The following is an 18,902-nucleotide window of genomic DNA, read 5'->3' on the forward strand; positions in this document are numbered from 1 at the left end:
TATTCGGGAACACTTTTCTGGGTTTGTTTCTGTTTTACAGGGAGGGCTGTTGTACGCTGGGCACGGAGTGTTTATGCTGATGAATTATTCAAGTTCTGTAAAAGCAGACATCATTATTCTCATGCGAGATAAAGCAGCGGTTGCACATATACATGGATGTAGATATAATACCAGCTTTAAAAAGAATTACAGTCCTTGGTGTTCTCCTCCCAAGCAAAAATCCCAAGACACAATGCTCTTTAAAAAGAAAAGAAAAAAGCAAAGCGGCGAACGCCAGGCCCTGCCAGGCCCTGCCCCAGTACAGCGCTGCTGTGCCCCGACGGTGACGGAGCCTCATGCGCGCGGCGCGGCGGAGACCAAGCGACCGCCGCGGGGACGCCGACCCGCGGGAGCCGGGGGAGCCGGCGGCTGGAGGGCTGGGCCTCACCAAACCGACCAAACCAAACACAACCAACCAACACGACCAACCGGACAAAAACCCACAAACCCAACAGCGTCTCAAAGAGCGCGCCAACCGAGCAGAAAGGAAAGAGCCGTTTTAAAACCGCGCAATAAATCCTGCGGCTGCTGTCCCTTCCCCTCTCCTCGGGGCGATGGAGGGGCCTGGGTTCCTATCAACCCGGCCTGCAGCACCCGGGCAGAGCTCATTAAAAACAGCAGAAAAACGATGTTGAACAACACAACATTGCGTTAGTCGGCGAGTCGGGGGAGCCCTCCCGCTCCCCAGCCATCGCCCGGGCTCTGCCGCCTCCAACAGCATCGCTCTTAATGGCCTTATTAATAACTGTCGCGTCCTGAGAAGGGGAAATAATGCACTCGGTTTCTTTCATAGATTAAAGTAACCCAGCGGGGAACTGTCCGAGTCTGCCTGCCCTTTGCCTCCTGCAGCCAGCGCAGGGGAACGGCCAAGGGAGCGCAGCCGAAAAACGCTCCATCGACACGACGGTCTTTGGGACAGAGAGTGCGCCTGAGACCCTTCGACTGCAGGCAAAAAAATCTCAGTCCCTACTGTTAATCTGAACTTTGAGCTTTTTATATGGATGCTGCTGAGACAGACGTAGCTATGAGTAAACATGTCAAAATAATCTATCAAGTGGAAAGCGGGTCCCCGAGCTGTTCAATGGAAGAGGTAAATTACAGAAAGATTTTTACTAGATTTCCAAAATGTATTCCAAAAAATGAGAGAATGAAAAGGACAAGGTTTGGGGCTTCTCGTCAATGCTTAGGCAGATCCCATCCCTTCCTTGCTTTGCAATAAGTTTGGAAACAGTTGTTAGTACGCGAGGTTCCCCACTGTTTCCTCACTTTTTCAGAGCTCCAAATCCCACCAGAGCCTTTCCTTCCGTTCCTCCGCTGCCACCAGACGAGTATGGACAGTTTCACACGCAGCAAAGACCCATCGCCGGCCCCCCGAGCATCCCCAGAATCCCCAAATCTATCTGATCGCATTCCCCTCAAGGCGCACCAATGCTTCATCTTCCATCACAAAAACATCGTCCCGTAAAAGGCTGATTAGTCAACTGATAATTGAGTTCTTAAATGTCAAAAACAATATAGTATGAATATTCAGCAGATCACGCCACTGTAACTTACCTGTTCCATCAACAATGACTAACAGTTTCTATCTCCATTGTTCTTCTCCAGAAATTATGTTAATTTGACTTTTCCGAGGTGACGAACAAGGCTCTCTTAAAACACACCGTCTTGCAGGTTAATGTCTAACGGGCTGCTTAAAAGAAAACGGTTTGGAAGTCGTGCCTGACTCCTGTCCCTCCGCATTAGCTCCATCGTGCAGTTCAGGGAAAGGGCCAATTCCATCAGAATTGCCTCGGAGCACACACGGGGAATATTTTGCCTTCCAGAAGGAGAAAACCCCGTACATAGATTGAAAAAAAACCGTGATGTTTTCCTGCTGCTTGAGGTTAAACGCAGCCCAGGGGTCAAGGTAACAGCGCATTTCAGACACCGTTTAATATAACAGGGGAAAACACAGGCTACATTTAATTAAGGGATGTATTGCTGGTTTTTAAAGGGGTGTGGAGCGTTGTCAGAGCAGCCCCAGCAGTCGGCCCCTCTGCTCCCAGGTCAGTACCGTTTCTGCTCACCAAAACAGTCCAAAATCACCTCAGTGTCGTTTGGGACCCCACTCCAGCATGGCCAGTGACCGCGCCATTAACAACCGGAGGGTCACATCTCCCTAAGCGTGTGTTTAATTAACGCGCGAACGTGTCAGCCCCAGCGGGAGCTGGGAAGCTCTGGTTACCCCAGCCCAGATTTACGGGCTCTCTGCGAAGCGGTTAGCAAAGACATTTAAAAACAATTAGGTGCTGGGAGAGGCAGATTCAGGCAGCCCAGACTGCTCTCATTACGCTGGAGAATGGGAAAATAAAGCCATTAGGCTCACCAGACAACTCGCTTATTTGTACTATTTTTTTTAATGACTACTTTCTTTAATAACGCCGTCTGCCTGCAGCGGCACAAACCCGAGTCACTGGTGGGTGACGCTCCCACGCGACCAACCGAACCCGGTCTTAATGTTTCCGAGCACATTTTCCCCCTCGGTTCTCGCCAGCCCTTACCGAAGTCACTCAGGACAGGTAATTTCCTTTACTCTTTGCAGGTTTGCCATCTCGTACAAAACTCTGCCCGTTGTCAGGGGTATTGCCCTGTCACTCGGGTAGCTCCAGCATGTCTTGGGGAGGAAAAACGCGGGTTTTTGTCCCGTGCCAGGGAGCAGGAAGGTGACCTCTCCCACACGTGCCAGTTAATCACCGCCGTGCCTTTCCTTTGCTACCCGTAATTACACTCACATATTTTTCAGGAGTACAATGGGAGAGAGTTTCGGAGGAACAGAGCTCCGACGGGGAAAAATTAACCGCCTTGCTTGCACTGAGCTCTAATTGTTGTTCATTCCTCCTGGCGGCACCGTAATTCTCGGCAGAACTGCCCGCGGAACAACAGTAATAGATGGTGCAAGCGAAGGGGGCCCTGGCCCGCACATCCCAGCTATTAACTCAATTCCTTTTCCACCCGTACTCTGCCCCAAACGACAGCTGCGGGTTTTACCAGGTGTCCCGGCAGTGGTGGCCACAGGAACGCGGGACTTTGGCTGGTTTGTGCTCCGAGTATTCCCATTCCCTTGTCCTGCATCTAAATAAATAGGAACTTACTGCACCTTTCGGCAGGTCCATGGCCATTTCCATGGATCCCTCGCGAATGGTACCCACGAACTTCACCACTCGCACTCGTGCCGGCTGCTCCTTGGGTTACACTGGAGTGAAACTGTGTGAAAACAACCGGGCAGTGATCAGGTGTCATTGCCAAGTTCCAAACACTCATCCCCCAAACATATTTCAATTACCGAGGCAGCTGAAATTTTAATTAGTCAGACCACGGCAGCGTTTCTGACTCAGCCAGCTGTGTAAAAAACACATAACCCACCCAGAACCGGAACCCTTCCCGCGGGTACGGCCTTAAAAGGCATGGAGAGGACAGAAAGTTTTACAGAGCTGACCACAGACGTGCTGGCTTCCAGCACCCAGCGGCATCACCAGCACCCAGCGGCATCACCAGCACCCAGCGGCATCACCAGCACCCCGGCTCGCTGCCGCCGCGTCTGCCAGCACCTCTCCTGTTCCGCCTGCTTGGGTTTTGCCCGATTCATCTCCCTTGCCCGATTCATCTCCCTTGCCCGATTCATTATTTCCCTTGCCCGGCTGTGGCACCGATCGCCTCGCCCCGCGTCCCTCTCCTCGCTCGGGGCCGGGCGCTTGTTTTCGCCTTCCGCAGGTCCTACCGCAGGAAGCAGAAAACTAGTTTAACATCTCATTTATTTCGTAGATGAGAAAGTAATTCCCTGCTGAATGATTGTCCTGAACCGACAATTCAGAAAGCAGGAATTTACAGTGCCTGCCAGAGCTGGGAGTGCATTACTGTAGTGCTGCTATACAATGGAGCTGAAATATGTTTTTTTCCCCTCCTGTTAGCCTGAAGAGAAAAGCCATTAAATATGATTAAGGTTAAGAGATTGCTAAAATTACAAACAGCCGCCATTCAATTATTTTGCTCTATAAAATGCAACACAGATTGGAGTTATTTCTCCGAAATGTGTTTTTGGAAAATAGCACAACACAACTAATGTGGTTTGATGTAGCAAATCAGGTTTCAGATACTCCTTGTAATGAAAAACTAAAAGGTTCATAATTTAACTTAAAGTTCGTAACTTCAAGTTGTCAGGTGCCTGCTGCATTAAAAAAAAAAGTGGGGAGAAAAAACAAAAAATCCCACCCCAACTAATATTCCGTGGAGTCATCTAAAGCCAGAGAGTCAATCAGTTTTATCACCCATTAAAGCCAAAGACAGAAAAGCACAACAACTTGGCACAACAGTCACACATTTTTTATGGAAATTAAATCTCTCCAACAGATTCTGTCACTTTAACATGACCCGAGGCGGGTGCGAGGGCTGCGAGCAGCACCCACGGCTGCGGCACCGCGAACAAACCGCCGAACGCGCCAGTGTCAGCGCCGCAGGGAGCCAAATAACCGGGAAATTGGAATAAAAATCCGAACAAACGGCCAAACGCGCCAGTGTCAGCGCCGCAAGGAGCCAAATAACCGGGAAATTGGAATAAAAATCCGAACAAAACACCAAACGCACCAGTGTCAGCGCCGCAAGGAGCCAAATAACCGGGAAATTGGAATAAAAATCCGAACAAAACGCCAAACGCGCCAGTGTCAGCGCTGCAAGGAGCCAAATAACCGGGAAATTGGAATAAAAATCCGAACAAAACACCAAACGCGCCAGTGTCAGCGCCGCAAGGAGCCAAATAACCGGGAAATTGGAATAAAAATCCGCATGGGGATTTACAGAAACGGCGGGGACCGGTGCGGGGCCGTGTCCGGCAGCCGGCGCGGCCATCGCGAGACGGCAAAGGGCCAGCACAGCCCCCCAGAGCCCAGCTCACCCCGGAGGCCCCTTGTAGCGGGTTGCAACGGGTTAACGCGTGAGAAACAGATCGTTTGATGAGTAACTGTGTGATTAGAACCCAACAGATCGATAATTTCTTATAACCCTATACATAATTCATTCCGCTAATGTGCTTATAATCATCCAGCGCGCACCCACTTACATCTCGCAACAGCTATTCATGCGTTTATCAGCCCTCCATAAAGCAAAGTGCGACAGCAAACAAACAGAAGGGCAGTTCTGAACCCATTCAGGGCCCAGCCCAGCGAGCCGGTTTGCCTGACTCCATCCAGCCAGAGCATCCCACCCCTCCCCGCTACCTAAACTGCTATTCGATGCACAAGAAACAGTAGATAACTCTTTATCTGACAGGTAATTAGCTGCAGAAAAAAAAGCAAATTAAAAACAGACACCGTATTAATAACAATGCACAAGCACATATTTGTCTGGAGAGGCACAATGAATTACTTTAATTTACCAAAAAGGCCTGGTTTAACTGAGGATGGGAAGGGATACATCTCCATTCCTGCTCTCGTTTGGGGTGTGCTCAGCGGCCAGGAGCTCGGCGAGGATCCGGCCACCCAGCCCCGGCTCTGCCGCGCCACCCGCAGACACCGGCACCGCGTCACCCGCAGACACCGGCACCGCGCCACCCGCAGACACCGGCACCGCGTCACCCGCAGACACCGGCACCGTGTCACCCGCAGACACCGGCACCGCGTCACCCGCAGACACCGGCACCGCGCCACCCGCAGACACCGGCACCGCGCCACCCGCAGACACCGGCACCGCGTCACCCGCAGACACCGGCACCGTTTGTCCCCATGCCGGGGTCTCAGGTGATACGGGCAAGGAAAGGAGCATCATCACGCCCCGGCGCCGCAGAACGGGAGGCAAACCTGGGGCCGGGCTGCTCCCGGGGCCAGGGACGGCTCCTCGCTCAGGACGGAGGTGGGAGCTCAGGTGAGCGCTGAAATTTCCTTCTGGGCTCATTGCTTTGGAATTTAATACCCGGCGCTGAATTTCAATTACATGACCAGTAATATTCGCTTAATTAAAAACACCATCCTAGCCCGGCTGGGAGGAAGGAGAGTAAAAAGAAGGATGAAGAAGCACTTTCCTGCTCTGGAAAGGACTCGGCGAGGAGCCGGGTGCCCGCGGCAGCAGCGGGTCCTGGGAGGGCTCTGGGGACACAGAGCACCGGGACCTTTCCTGCCTCTTTGCCCCAGGACCGGTGGCTGCTGCTCAGCCCCGCTCCCCCTCCAGGCTGTGATTCCTTAAGCATCTCTTAGCAAAGTGTTTTTCTCTTTTGCATGAATGTTTAATCAGATCCCCTGCACTCTTCCCAGCAGCTCTCCCCTGGGAAGCAGCCGCAGCCAAGTGACAGCTCCCGCCCCCGTTATGGAGAAGGTTTCTCGGAAAGGGAGAAGATAATTCACCGTCGAGGAGGAGCCACCAGCCAGGGCCCAGGCTGGGACACCCGGGCTGCCCAGGGATGCAGAGCCACCCCCGTGTGCCACCCCCGTGTCCCGTCCCCCGCTGGGTACCACTCCGAGGGATGCAGGGATGGATGCTGTGAAGCGTGCCAGCTAACCCAGCGCCTTGCACAGGGACAGGTGCAGCTGGAAACAAAAATAATTCACAGGGCTCGCCAGCTGATGAGCCTTGCAGCAGAAGCTCAGGAATTCCAGGGTACAAGGCTCGGTATTTTAAAACAAAACTCTGAGTTTATAAAACACTGTCCTGCCTTGGCCAAGCAGAAGCTCAAGACAAGCACGTCTCTCACAGAGACACCCCAAGGTCCATTTAGGTGCACAACGAGTTCCAAACTAGACTTGATTCTAGCCAGAAAAGTACAGCCAATACACCAACCAGAAACAGGGTTTATGCAAATTATTTAGCACTCTGACAACATAAAACCAGAATCGGATACCAGTTGAGGAGATTATTGGGGTACGACCACGTAAGAATCATGAGGGTCCAGGGCGTGCAGGCGTTCACTCACAAAAACAAAAGCAGAGGCCTCTCACGCAGGGGTACCCAGAGGAGAAACGAGGATGCATCCAGCAGAGGAGAGCAAGCACTCACCAAAGCAGGCGAGGACGCTCCATCCCGAGTCTGCTTAGAGCGGTCCCAGTCTAAGGGGGGCTCCAGCCCATGGACTCCAAGGGGGCACTGGCGGGGACCCCGTTTTACAGCCTGGTCCGGCCTGGCTGTGGTCGTCAAGAGCCGGGCCCGAAGCTTCGCGGTTTCCCTGGCACCTGGTGCCTCAAGGAGCCCGCGGACTGAGGGGTCCTGCCCCTCCTGCCCCAGCCGGGGGGCGAAGTCACACCGCCCCAGGGCGGGGACGGGCCGTCCCCGCTGGCGCCAGCCTGGGTGGTGTGGGGACAGGCACAAAAGCTGCTAAGGAGCCATCAGCTGCCCCGTTGACAGCTCTGGGTCTCATGGGGGATGTGCACCTGCCACAACATCCCAGCTACTGCATGTGCAACGTTTAACCGGGCCAGGCTGCACCGAACAGCCCCTTCTGCTTGGAACTCACACACACGATCTACAGGCGATCATACCTGAAGGTATTTGCTCCCTGGTGCTGCTCTCGTGGAAGCCCCCCCAAACCCGAGGTTCCCCCGCGGTGCTGACGCTCAGCATCCCGGGCGGGGGACCAGGAGCTGTGAACAGGCGCGTCCATTCTGGGCGCAAATCGGACCCAGGGCCAGTCACTGAGAGTCGTTTCCAGGAATTAAATGTGAACTAATTGATTTACCAAGTGATGCTCTTGCTTTATATATATGGTGTTTTTTTAAGTAACTAAGGTTTACTAAGTAATTTCCAAGGCATATTTATTAGCACTGCATAAATCTGAGTAAACAAGTTACTTTAATTGTGGGAATAATTTAAAAACCCCATGTATTTCTATCCAGGAGAGCACCCAGGCAGGGCTGCGGGAGGTCCCTGGGCTGTGCCGCGGCCCGTTGTGGCTGTTCCAGGTGATGGGACCCCCGGCCCTGCGCAGTCGCCCCCTTGGCTCACCAGCTCCACGATAAAACATCCTGATCAGCACGTCCACACGTGGATTTACTTCCCAGCAGGACGCCCCTTGGTCCCAAGGACTGTTCTGGTGGTTTACCCCAACACCACTCCGAGCCGTCCTCCTCCGTCCCCCGTGTCACCGCAGTCCCCCGTGTCACCGCGCTCCTCCGTCCCCCATGTCACCGCAGTCCCCCGTGTCACCGCACTCCCCCGTGTCACCGCGCTCCTCCGTCCCCCGTGTCACCGCACTCCTCCTCACCTCCCCAGCTCGCACAGAAACACTTCCAAGGAATTTTTTTTTTGGGTCTCATGATTAAAAAATTGGCTCGGCAATGCTTTATGCATGCATCTGTTATGCTAAAATAACCATCCTTCCTAACCATGCCCACCTGCTGTCTTTTTCAATTTTAAGTATTTCTAAGTAGCAATCAAATCAGTATAATTTGTTCTTTATCTCAGAAAAACCATTGTGAAAGAAAAATGTGACCATTATGTTACATCAGGGAAAAATACAAGCCCTTTATTTTCAGCCTTCTCTCTATTCTATCAGATCTCAGTCGTCATTATGCCCGTCGTATTTAATATCGCTCAAATGAACAGAGCTCTCTTTAATCACCGCAACCTTTCTCCCCTCCCCGAGCTCCCCCTCCCCGAGGTTAAGGCTTTTTTCCTTTCCTTTCTAGTTCAGATACATAAATACTGGTATTATGAAGGCATTAAGGGTTTCCAGGAGACGCCGGGGGATGTTTGGGAGCCGCTCCGGCAGCGGCACCATCTGCGGACGGAGGCGCCGGGTCCGGTGAACGCGGCTGCGCCGGGCAGAACCGGCACCCACTGCCCGCTCCACAGGTCCCCACAGAAACCGCGCAAATACCGACGCTGCCGCCAGGTTCAAGATGAGGATCGACTGCCGAAACGCACGCAGGTTGCTGTAGAAATATTCAGTCCTGTAGTTTTCAATAAAGCCCACAGACTGGAGGCCAGCGATAAATCATTATTTATAGACTCTCTGCAGAGGGAGAGGCCACCGCGGTTGAGACGAACCCCCGCACATGCCAAGGGCTGCGACGCGCCTTGGGGCTGGCTTTAGGGAGACGTCTGCGGTTTAAATAACGGGGCGGCGGAACCTTCCATCCCTGAAACCCGCCGTGCTCAGGTTGCGCGGGAGCTCCGGGAGCTGTCAGGGCGATGGGGGAACTTGTCCTCCAGCCCAAGGACCGCGCAGCAGCTTTGGGAAGAATACACACTAAAAATAAATACTGTCCTTTCCTTCCCTTTTCCTTGCCCAAATGCCAGCTCTAAAAACAAGAGCCATTTGCAGGAAAATGCCCCAATGGCAGCAGTTCCTCCCTCTCCCCCGGGAACACGACATCATCACCATTTAAGTGAGCAGGGAGCACATCTTTGGTAGATTAAAGAACAAGGTTCAGATCATTGACCAGTAATCCGGGGCTGGGGTCAAGCGTTTCTATTTAACCGTGTGCTCTCGCTGCCAGCTCTGCGTCCGCTGAGACACCAGAGCAAACTCCGCTTGCACTGGCGGAGATGTTTGGTTTGGTGGTGCCGTGGCCCCTCCAGAGATGTTTGGTTTGGGGGTGCCGTGGCCCCTCCAGCCGCAGCCCTGGGAGGCGCCGGGGCAAACCCAGCGCTTTCCTTCGCACGAACATCGCCGGTGGCTCAGCCGCGCAGGACCGCGGTCCAGCTGCCCTCGGCTTCTGCTGCCTTGGGAGGCAAAACACGCAGAGAGCAACCGCTCACCACCCCCGAGCCCCACACGCTCTCACATCCAGCTCAGCTACACTTCGCAGATTCTAGTTTCCATAAATAAAAATTAAACAAACACTTAACGAGCGTCATGCATATTAATACCCTCCAGGTGAAGGTTAGCATGAGCTGTGATTGTGGCAAACCCGCATTTGATTAGATTGACTTGAAAAGAGAGGAGATAAACAACCCACAAAAGCCTAAAAATTATAGTAATTTATTCTTTTGACCTCCGCGCGTTTCTCGGTTTTATGCAACTTCAGCCTCCTTCATGCAACAGGATTTTTCCCTGCTCAGTGCGCTTCAAAGCCGCAGGTGCTGGCGCATTAGAAGTGACTCCATCCCCCTCGCCTCTCCAATCGCTGACGGCACGTACGGCATCTGCGTAACGAGTCGGAGCTTTTGGCTCACCAAAAGCTCCCTGTGGAAGCGGGACGCGCGTGGCGGTCCCTGCGCTGAGCCTGCAGCGGGCGCAGCGGGCGCTGCCGGGGACGCTCCGGCTGCCTCCTCCCCCAAACCCGCGGGGCATCGCGAACCTGGGAGCTCGTGTCATGAGGCTGATTTGGGAGGGGGCGGCGGGACTGCCCGCAGCCCAAATATTGCCTGTGAAAAAGCGCTCTAAGCTGCTTCTCAGCCATCAGAGAAACACCCGTGCCACGTTTGCGATGCTCTGACTGGAACAGGATGACGCACACCCCAAAAGCATCCCTGTGTGTTCCCTGACTTTAAACAAGTTCAGACATGGGCAACTCAGACCTGCAAGTCCTTCTGACCAGGAACTACTGGCTCTGGGAGCTCACAGCCCAACGAGAGCACGAGCTGCCTCTGGCTGGGCTGCAGCACAGCGGCTGGAACAGCGCTCCCAGCGTAATGGCATTTCCCACTGCGACTGCTCGCGGGCGGCAAAGCAGCTCCAAGCTCCTGAGTTTTTTCCAGCACAGCAGTCGCTGATCCCTCCTCCCTCTAACCCAAGTCAAAAGGGACGTTCCAGCTGCAGCCCGAGCCAGCAGCTGTTAACACCCGTTAATAACCACTCATAGCGGCAGCTGGAAGGGCCCGACCTGCGGCTGGAGGGTCCCCACGGGGTCCCCGCTCCGCTGCTCGGCAAAAGGTGCCGTCGCCGCGGAAGCACCAGCACCGCTTCCCAACAGACGGGCGATGATTGCTCACCCGTTTCCCGTTCGCGGTGACACCGTTAATCACCGCGGTCGCCGGGAGAAGGCTGCTAATGAAGATGTGACGCGGGCAGCAGCGGCCGCAGCCATTTCTCAATTCATTAGCATCCTGTCACTCCGAGGGGCGACCGGAGGCCCGCGTTCCCACCTTTCACCAAAACATGACAGGATAATAAAGCAAAGCGATTTTTCGGTCCTGGGGAAAAGCCAAACGCGTTTCTTAAGCTCAGTGGTTGGTACAACAAGTCCCTAAAATGGAAAAACAGAACGAAACCCAAACACCCAAACAAGCAACGATGCTGTGGGACCAGAAGCAGCTAATGTTTCAACCTTGAAAACAAACAAACAAGCAAGCTATAATAACTACAAATATTGACGCTGCTGGTTCAGTGCTTTACAAAAACGCCAGGCAGGTCGCGTGCATTAACCCTCGGAAGGTCCGGGCCACTCTCCACTGATGTTCTAAAGGTGCAGCAGCGTCTCCAAAAGCAGGCACTCCGCAGCACGCCGGGCGAACGCCTCTTCAACGGGACAGACGGATTCCAGCAGCCCGACACAACAAACCAGCCCATTTCCCCGCTGAAATCAGAGCGGGCAATGATGCTGCGTCCTCCGCAAAGATGAGTGTGGCACAGCCAGCTCCAGGGTTCGGGAACACCTCCGCAGCAGCTGACGGGCACCCGAGTTAGCGTGCTCATAGATAAGCCGGGTTTTGAGCACCACTGCAAGCACCCACTTTGCTGTGCTCAGGTTTCTGTACTATTTCCATCACCATGATACCTAAACTCAAGTCCCGTGTTCTGATCGGGCCCCATATGTTACTGGCAAATCTTCCGATGAGCCGTGAAGCTCATGAAGTATTCGCTCCATCTGCGGAGACACGGTTTTTGCTGAGCTCCGTTTTCTTGACAGCGGTTTCATCATCCGGCCGGGAAACAACGACAGCGCAGCATGAGCCATGGCAGGCTCCAAAACCGCGGGGAGCAAACAGCTGGCACCAACGCTTTATGAAACAGACCCCTCGCTCGCCCTCCTCAGTTTTCGGAGACCCCGAGGGGCTGTGCAGTGGGGGACAGAACCCAGAGCCCCCTCTGCGTGACGGGGCCCTTGGAAAGCAGCCCGAGGCTGCTGGACTCAGTGGCAACTCCTGTCTGCAAACCGGAGCGTTCTGGTAGGAAAATTCAATTACGCTTTTGGAAGGTGGAAAGACAGCCGGTGTTCAAACAGCGGCATCTGCTTTTTGTGAGATGCTACAAGCGGTGGGTTTGGCACACGCCGGTGGGTTTGGCACACGCCGGTGCCACCACGCAGCAGGAGGTCCCTGGCCACCGCGGCTCCCCGCATCCAAAGCGGACCCCGCCGCCTCCCTCCCCGCCAACAGCTCGAGAAGGCTGCACCAAGACAGGGTGGACGAGAAGGGCCCAGACGCGCCGGCCCCGCGGTTTGCGATGAGCGGGTGGAGGAACCGCCGAGGGGAGAGGAAGGTGGAACGAGGTGCAGAGAAGGCAGGACAGCCGTGGGAAGGCAGGGGCGCACCCCAAACCAGCGCGTTTCGGAGGCGCGACCGCGTCGGGACCCACGCGCAGCCCCGGCCCCGCGCCCGGCGCTGCTCACCTCGGGAACAGCACTGCGCTCCGCCCAGCAAACTGCACGAGCTTTTCCGTCTTTATTTTTCTCCCCGCTAAATCTAAGAGCGAAAAATATACCGACTGTATTTGATAAGAGCTGCTTCCCCTGGAGAGGGCTGCGGGAAACGCGCTCTCACGAGCCAGCAAACAGAACTCCCCTTCCTTGTTTATCTTCTTCATATTTTAAGCAAGGGCTGGGGAAAATGTAGTAATATTTGGCAGAATTCCCCGTGCCTGTCAAAACCCAACACTTCATAAATATGTAATTGTTCCTATCTATCACCTGCCGGTGATTGGGGTTTCCAGGACGCGGGGAATCTTCTCCGGGTTCTCCAGGGAGCTCGCTAACTAGCAGGAGGTAAAGCTTCCCTGCCTTGCGATTGCTGCCCCAAGGATCCAGATCGCTCTCCAGAAGCTGGGAGCTCTGGGGACTTTGCGGGAAGAGATTCAGTTTCAGCAAGTAAAAGAAAACGGACCTTTTAGTTCCACTTTCCTCCAGCGTTTCAGGTACCAGTTACCTGAGCCATGAGTGCCCCAAAGCGGGTTTTGGCAGTTTCCAGTGACGAGCTGCGTTTCCAGCCAGGCAGCACCGCCAGCGCCATCGCCAGGGCGCGGATGGGGAAACTGAGGCACGTTTCTTCCCCTGCAGACCTGGCCTGGGAGGTGCTGCGGAGCAGAGCCCCGGGAGGACGATGCTGCCCCTGCTCTGCAGCCCTGACGCGCGGGGACCCTCCCGTGGCCATCCCCGGGCTCCGCGTGCTCCGCACGGCACGCAGCGGCGAACGGAGCGAGAAATCCCGTGCACACTCGCAAAATGGATGTGCCTGCTCTGATGCACATTCCTCTCAGAAAGACTCAAAAAAAGAGAAAAATCTGCCCCCTCTGCATCCTCCTCCTGCTAGGCAAACTCGTACAAAGGCACCGGTTCTTTGCCATATACTCTTTTTTTTTTTAAAAAAAAAAAAGGACCACACACTTACATTTAATTAAAAGTACCTACGTAGGAACCAGATTAATTAATTCTCCTTCTACCCAAGAGCCCTCTCATTGTGTTCACTTAAATGAGGTTTTAAAATGTTGTCTCTCCATCATATCTGGGCTGGTTGTCTCCAGACAACACTTGGGCTGCGATTCCAGCTCGTGCTGCACCAGAACAGAACAGAACATGAAGTGCGTGGGGCCAGGCCGCTCTTGCTGAGAGTCAATAAAGCTCAGGAAAGGGGCAGAAGGGAAGAAGGAAGAAGAGAGTCTTTGCCTGCCCGTGGTTCAGATAGTGCTGTAGACATGAAATATTCATTGCCTTTCAAGCACGTAGGGCCCAAAAAACCAGCAAGCACTTCTCTGTCCCCAAATCGTACATCATCGTTCCCTCCGGGTCCCCGCTCCGCGGCAGCTCTGGGTCGCGCTCCCCGCAGGGACCACCCGCGAGCCGCCCGGGGCAGGATGCTCGGGGCGATGCTCAGACGGACGCTGCTCGGAAAGACGCCGCCCTCCTCTGCGCCCCGAGGACCAGAGCTGCGCGGGGGATCTTGGAAAGAGACGGGGTAGCGCTGATCTCCTCCCGATTTACACCTCGGCAGCGTGCACAGTAAATTCAGTGGATCACTTTCACCTTCAGCACCATCTCTCCCCTCTAACTCTAATCTTTTATTCATCTCAGTTCTGAGTGAAGACTTTCTAGGCATTAAAGATGAGCACGAGAGCGGCAGGTACTTCACCTTTCAGTGAGATATGGGACATTTGATGCTCTCTGTCCCACCTGCACCGAGCCTGGTGCCGGCACCGCGGCTGCATCGGTACCGATGCTGGTGTCAGAGCTCCAGCTTCCCCGATACCCTGATCCCTCCCTGCCAGAAACGGAGATGGCAAGGGAGGAACGGGCCAGCCTGGCCCGAGCGCGGATGGCAACCTTCCCGTCCTCCCCAGACACCGGCAGGGATGGAAATTTCTAACGTGCCTTTCACGCCGTTTACTCTCCGCCAGATTTATCTGCCTGCTATTAGTCTCCAGAGCTCTGATTTGTTTGCCTGTCATTTGGACAAATGTTGACGGGCAGAAACAAGCAGGGCTCTCTATTTTTCCCTCCCCTTTTCTGTTCCCCCCCCTCCCCTCCACACTATCCACTGCCAGCAAGAACATCAAGGGAAAAGGATGAACAACTGACCCATAAAATAAATACAGGGCTTACAGTTTCTGATAAAGATTAAATATTGTAGGAGTCATGACTAGATAAAAGCTAGTGGAAGGAAAAGCCTCAGACCTCAACAGAGTATATAAAAAATAAAGCAGCGTATATATAGACACACACAAGAAGACATCTTGCAAGCTTTACGGGGAGTTTGACAATCTGAATCCATTTTGCTCACAAGTGCATCTCAGACATGCCCCTGAGAAACCTCCTGTTTGAGCAGAACAACATGCACAGGATACACAATTAAAAAATTGCCTCAAAGGTTCTGATTTTCACGCAGGACAGACTCCTGCTTTAGACACCGCGTTGTCCGTGCTCCGCAGCCTGTGGCCCGAGCAGGACAGTCCCGCGTGGGGAACCCCGGGCTCCAGAACCACACAGCACCTAAAACAGCTCAAAGGACACAGCAAACTGCTCCAGCAGCAGAGCAGGAAACTGGCACACACAAATATCCATCACTTACACACAGTGCAAACCGGCTGAGGCACAGGGACCACATTTACTGCTGTGGTGCCAGGTAACACCAGCTCCTCCAGACCTCAAGGGCTTGTGCTGGCTGTGCTTTGCAAGATCTTTGCATCACCTGCTTGCAGCCCTGCCAGACCCAACCGGGAGAGCTGCCGGCCTGAGTGGCAACAGCGTACGGAGTTTCCATTGCATCAGTGAGGGGTTGGACACCCGCAGCAATTCCTGCTCCCAAACACCCTCACCACCCATAACCGCCTGCCCAAGCGCTCCAGCCACCCCGCTGCAGAATTCAGCCCTTGCCAGGCCATTGCAGATTTATTTTTCCTGCCACTGCTTCACAGTTTTCCAACAGGTCCCATCTTTGCTTTTACCCACACACCCGGGCACCAAGCACTGGCCCCGCTGCAACCCGGCCCCGCAAACACGCGCAACCCGGCCCGTGCAAACACAACAGCCACCGACCGCAGGGACCGGCTGGACCGGGGCCCCCCCGCTTCGCAGCCCCCCGGGGCCGCACCCCGCCGGGGAGGAGCCCGCCCTGGCGCCCCGAAACCCGCCAAATCTCGCAACCCCTTACCTGCGGAGCCCGGGCCCCCAGCACGGCCCCCCCGCCCCCGGGCCGGGCACTCAGTGCCCGCAGGTGCGGGGGGAGCGGCCCCAGCTGGGCAGGGGGCGGGCAGACGGGCAGACAGACAGACAGACAGGACAGCCCTCCAGCCTCCCCCAGCATCCCCGTCGCCCCCGCTCACGCCCGTGGGGCGATGCTGGGCTGGCGGTTCCCAGGCCGGGGGTGATGGGGAGCGCTCGATGCCGCCGGGAGCTGCCGGGCACCCCCTGCGAACCCCCGTTTTCCTCCCGCGTGCCGGTTCACTGCGAGCACACGCGTTGGCCCGGGCTCGCGCCGCTGATAAACCACCAGCTCCAGCTCTGTTCAGTTCAAAGCCCCCCAAATTTCAATGTTCCCAGGGCGACCCCAACGAGTCCCTACCCCTGCATGGGTCAGCGTGAGTCTGAGCACTCGCAGACAAACGCGGGAGTTTGGTCAAGCCGTGCTCAAAAGCAGCCCATAACCGTGTCATGAGCCAACCCGGGCGGCTCCCAGGGCACAGGGGGCACGGGGAGCACTGGGACAGTGATGCTGGGAAGCCCCAGCCCCTCCGCTGGCCCTGTCCCCAAACACCAGATGCTCTCCGGACTCCATCCCGGCAGAAAAGCAACAGGGCAAACACGAGCCAGAGAGTTAAAGCAGCAGCACAGAGAGAATTGGAGCTGCGCTCAGCAGCAAATTAGAGGTTTAAAAACTGAGGAGAGTGACTGGTGAAGATTAAATGCATTATAGATTTGCTGGAGGAGAGGCGAGCAAAAGAAAAGGTAGATCATTGACACCCCTCAGGCAACAGGGTGAAGATTTGTTTGCGTACCGGTGTGTAATCAAGTGGGAATGAATGCAAGACACGGGGCCTTAATTTTTCATTTGCAATCAAGGCCACGTACACCTTTTTAGTCACAGAAAAACACCGCCACTCTCCTTGTTCCTGCCTAACAACCGCGTTACCCAGGAAGGGAAAATTATCCAGACATGATGGGGCTGATTACGGCCGGGGAGCTCCGGGTGCAGCGGGAGCCCGGCTGCGCAGCTCCCGGCACAGTCACCGCGATGCTCCCGCACGTGTCCCCGGCGCCGAGCGAGGGACGTGTGGCGGGTCAGCAGGAGCTGATTTGGGGCATCACTTGCTGCCCCCGCACCCCTGGGTGCTGAGAGATCCCCGAGGTGCTGCGTCCAGGCTGGAGCTCACTCCTGGCTTCAAAGGTGGGGTTTTTTGTTTGTTTATTTGTTTTTCCCACAATGCTGGTGGGGGTGGGAAGAAAAGATGGTGTGAAGTGTCACACTTGAGTCGTGGCTCTGCCAGACTTGTTGAAAGGACTCAAGGGAAGCGTTGGTGCCGGGGTCTGCCCTGGGAAGTGTGGAAGAGGCTGCAAAACACGAACACCCGGAGCACGGCGTGAATAAGGGGCCTGTCTGCAGAAAGGGGACAAATCTGGAGGCTTTGCCCCAGTGAGGGGGCAGTGGGCAGCATCCCCTGTCCTGGGGAGAACACGGAGAGCAGAGCCTGGGCACAGAAATCAGAAACACAGAGGGCGCAAAGGCAGGCGCGGAGAGCGCGGGCTGCAGAAACCTCACCAGCTTATTGCCATTCCCTTGCAGCTCCGCGCCGAGCAGCAGCTGCCGAGCTGTCGCGGGCGCAGACGGAGCCGGGCTGGGGCCGCGAGGTGCCGTCCCGGGGGAGCCCAGGGAGCCAGCACAGAGCCGAGCGGAGGCCCTTGATCAAATATTCCCTTTGCTCCTGGCAGCCTTCATCTCTGCCGCTGCCTCGCTCCATCGCCAGCCCGGGCTGCTCACCCCGCGAGCTGCTGCAAGGAGGCAGAGCCGGGGGCCTGGGGGGGGACAGGGGAGAGCAGCCCCGCGGGCTGCGCTGATGGATGCTTAACCCAGCAGAAGGCTTCATACCCCAAACACGAGCTGTGAACGACAGCCCGTCTGCTCAGGCAGCACCGCAGAGCACCCCAGGGAATCCCCGCGGTGCAGTTTGCTGCGAAAGGGCAGGAAATCCCGCTCACCCCAAAGGATGCGCCTGCTGCAAGTGGCTGGGGAACGGGAAACGTGGAGCTGCGGCCTCGTTCAGGGCAGAACTTCTTCCAGCTCGCGTCTGAAAATATTGTGTATGTGCTGTATTTGCCACATAGTGCTCATGGTCGACAACGGGTGCACGAAGGGATGGCAGGTCTGGTCCTTACAGAGCGGGGATGCGGCTGCTCCTGGGTCCAGCCCCCGGCATCACCCCCATCGCTGCCTCCCTCCCACCCGGCGAGGATGAGGGTGAGGATGAGGAGGGGGCTTGTCAGCCGCTGCCTGGAAAATGGGCTGGAATCGCCCGAAAAGCCATTAGCCGGCTGTCAGGAGCCTCTGATGAGAAGCGCCAGGCTGGCGATCGATGGCACCAGCTGCCCCGGCACATCGCGCCTCCGTTCTGCTCACCAGCAGCTGAATTTCCATCACCCAGCCCTGAATTCAGGTGCCTCTCATCTGATGTAAAGTGTCCTTTACCACTAATTACTCTACATAGCACGAGCGTCCAAAGCCTGGACTTTTCACAACATCAGCCTGACAGAAAAGGCAGCAATTCTGCAAGTCAGGTTATTAAGTGAAAATAATTCCTCCCCATATCTGGTTTAAAAAAAAAAGAAAAAATGAATTGTATTGCTTACCTAATAAAATAATTGTGCCAGTAGTAGCAAATGACTAGTGCAACTTGTGAAAATGTTTGGGCAAACACCACATTCTTATTTTATGTAATGATCACTTTCTTCATTTCCATCAAAACCTACAAGTGTCCTCAGGTCTTTCAATGCCAAAGGCTCAGCAGCTGGACAGTCGCGTCCAAAGGGAGCACCCGCATGTTTAGGTACAGGTAGGAAATGGAAAGTGTGACCAAGTAACGTTTAAAAACCAGAAAGATGTGAGTCAGGAATAGGATAAATTACAGGCTGCGGTTTTAATTCCTGAGGATGCCCGAGGCCATAGGAAGCTTGTTGAGAGCTGCGCGGATGCTCGAGGGCTGGCGAGCTCTGCGTGGCAGATGAGGAGGGAGGGACGGGGGTTTCTTTCCCCAACGGATG

Source organism: Caloenas nicobarica, chromosome 26, assembly GCF_036013445.1.
Source record: "Caloenas nicobarica isolate bCalNic1 chromosome 26, bCalNic1.hap1, whole genome shotgun sequence".
Classification (NCBI taxonomy): domain Eukaryota; kingdom Metazoa; phylum Chordata; class Aves; order Columbiformes; family Columbidae; genus Caloenas; species Caloenas nicobarica.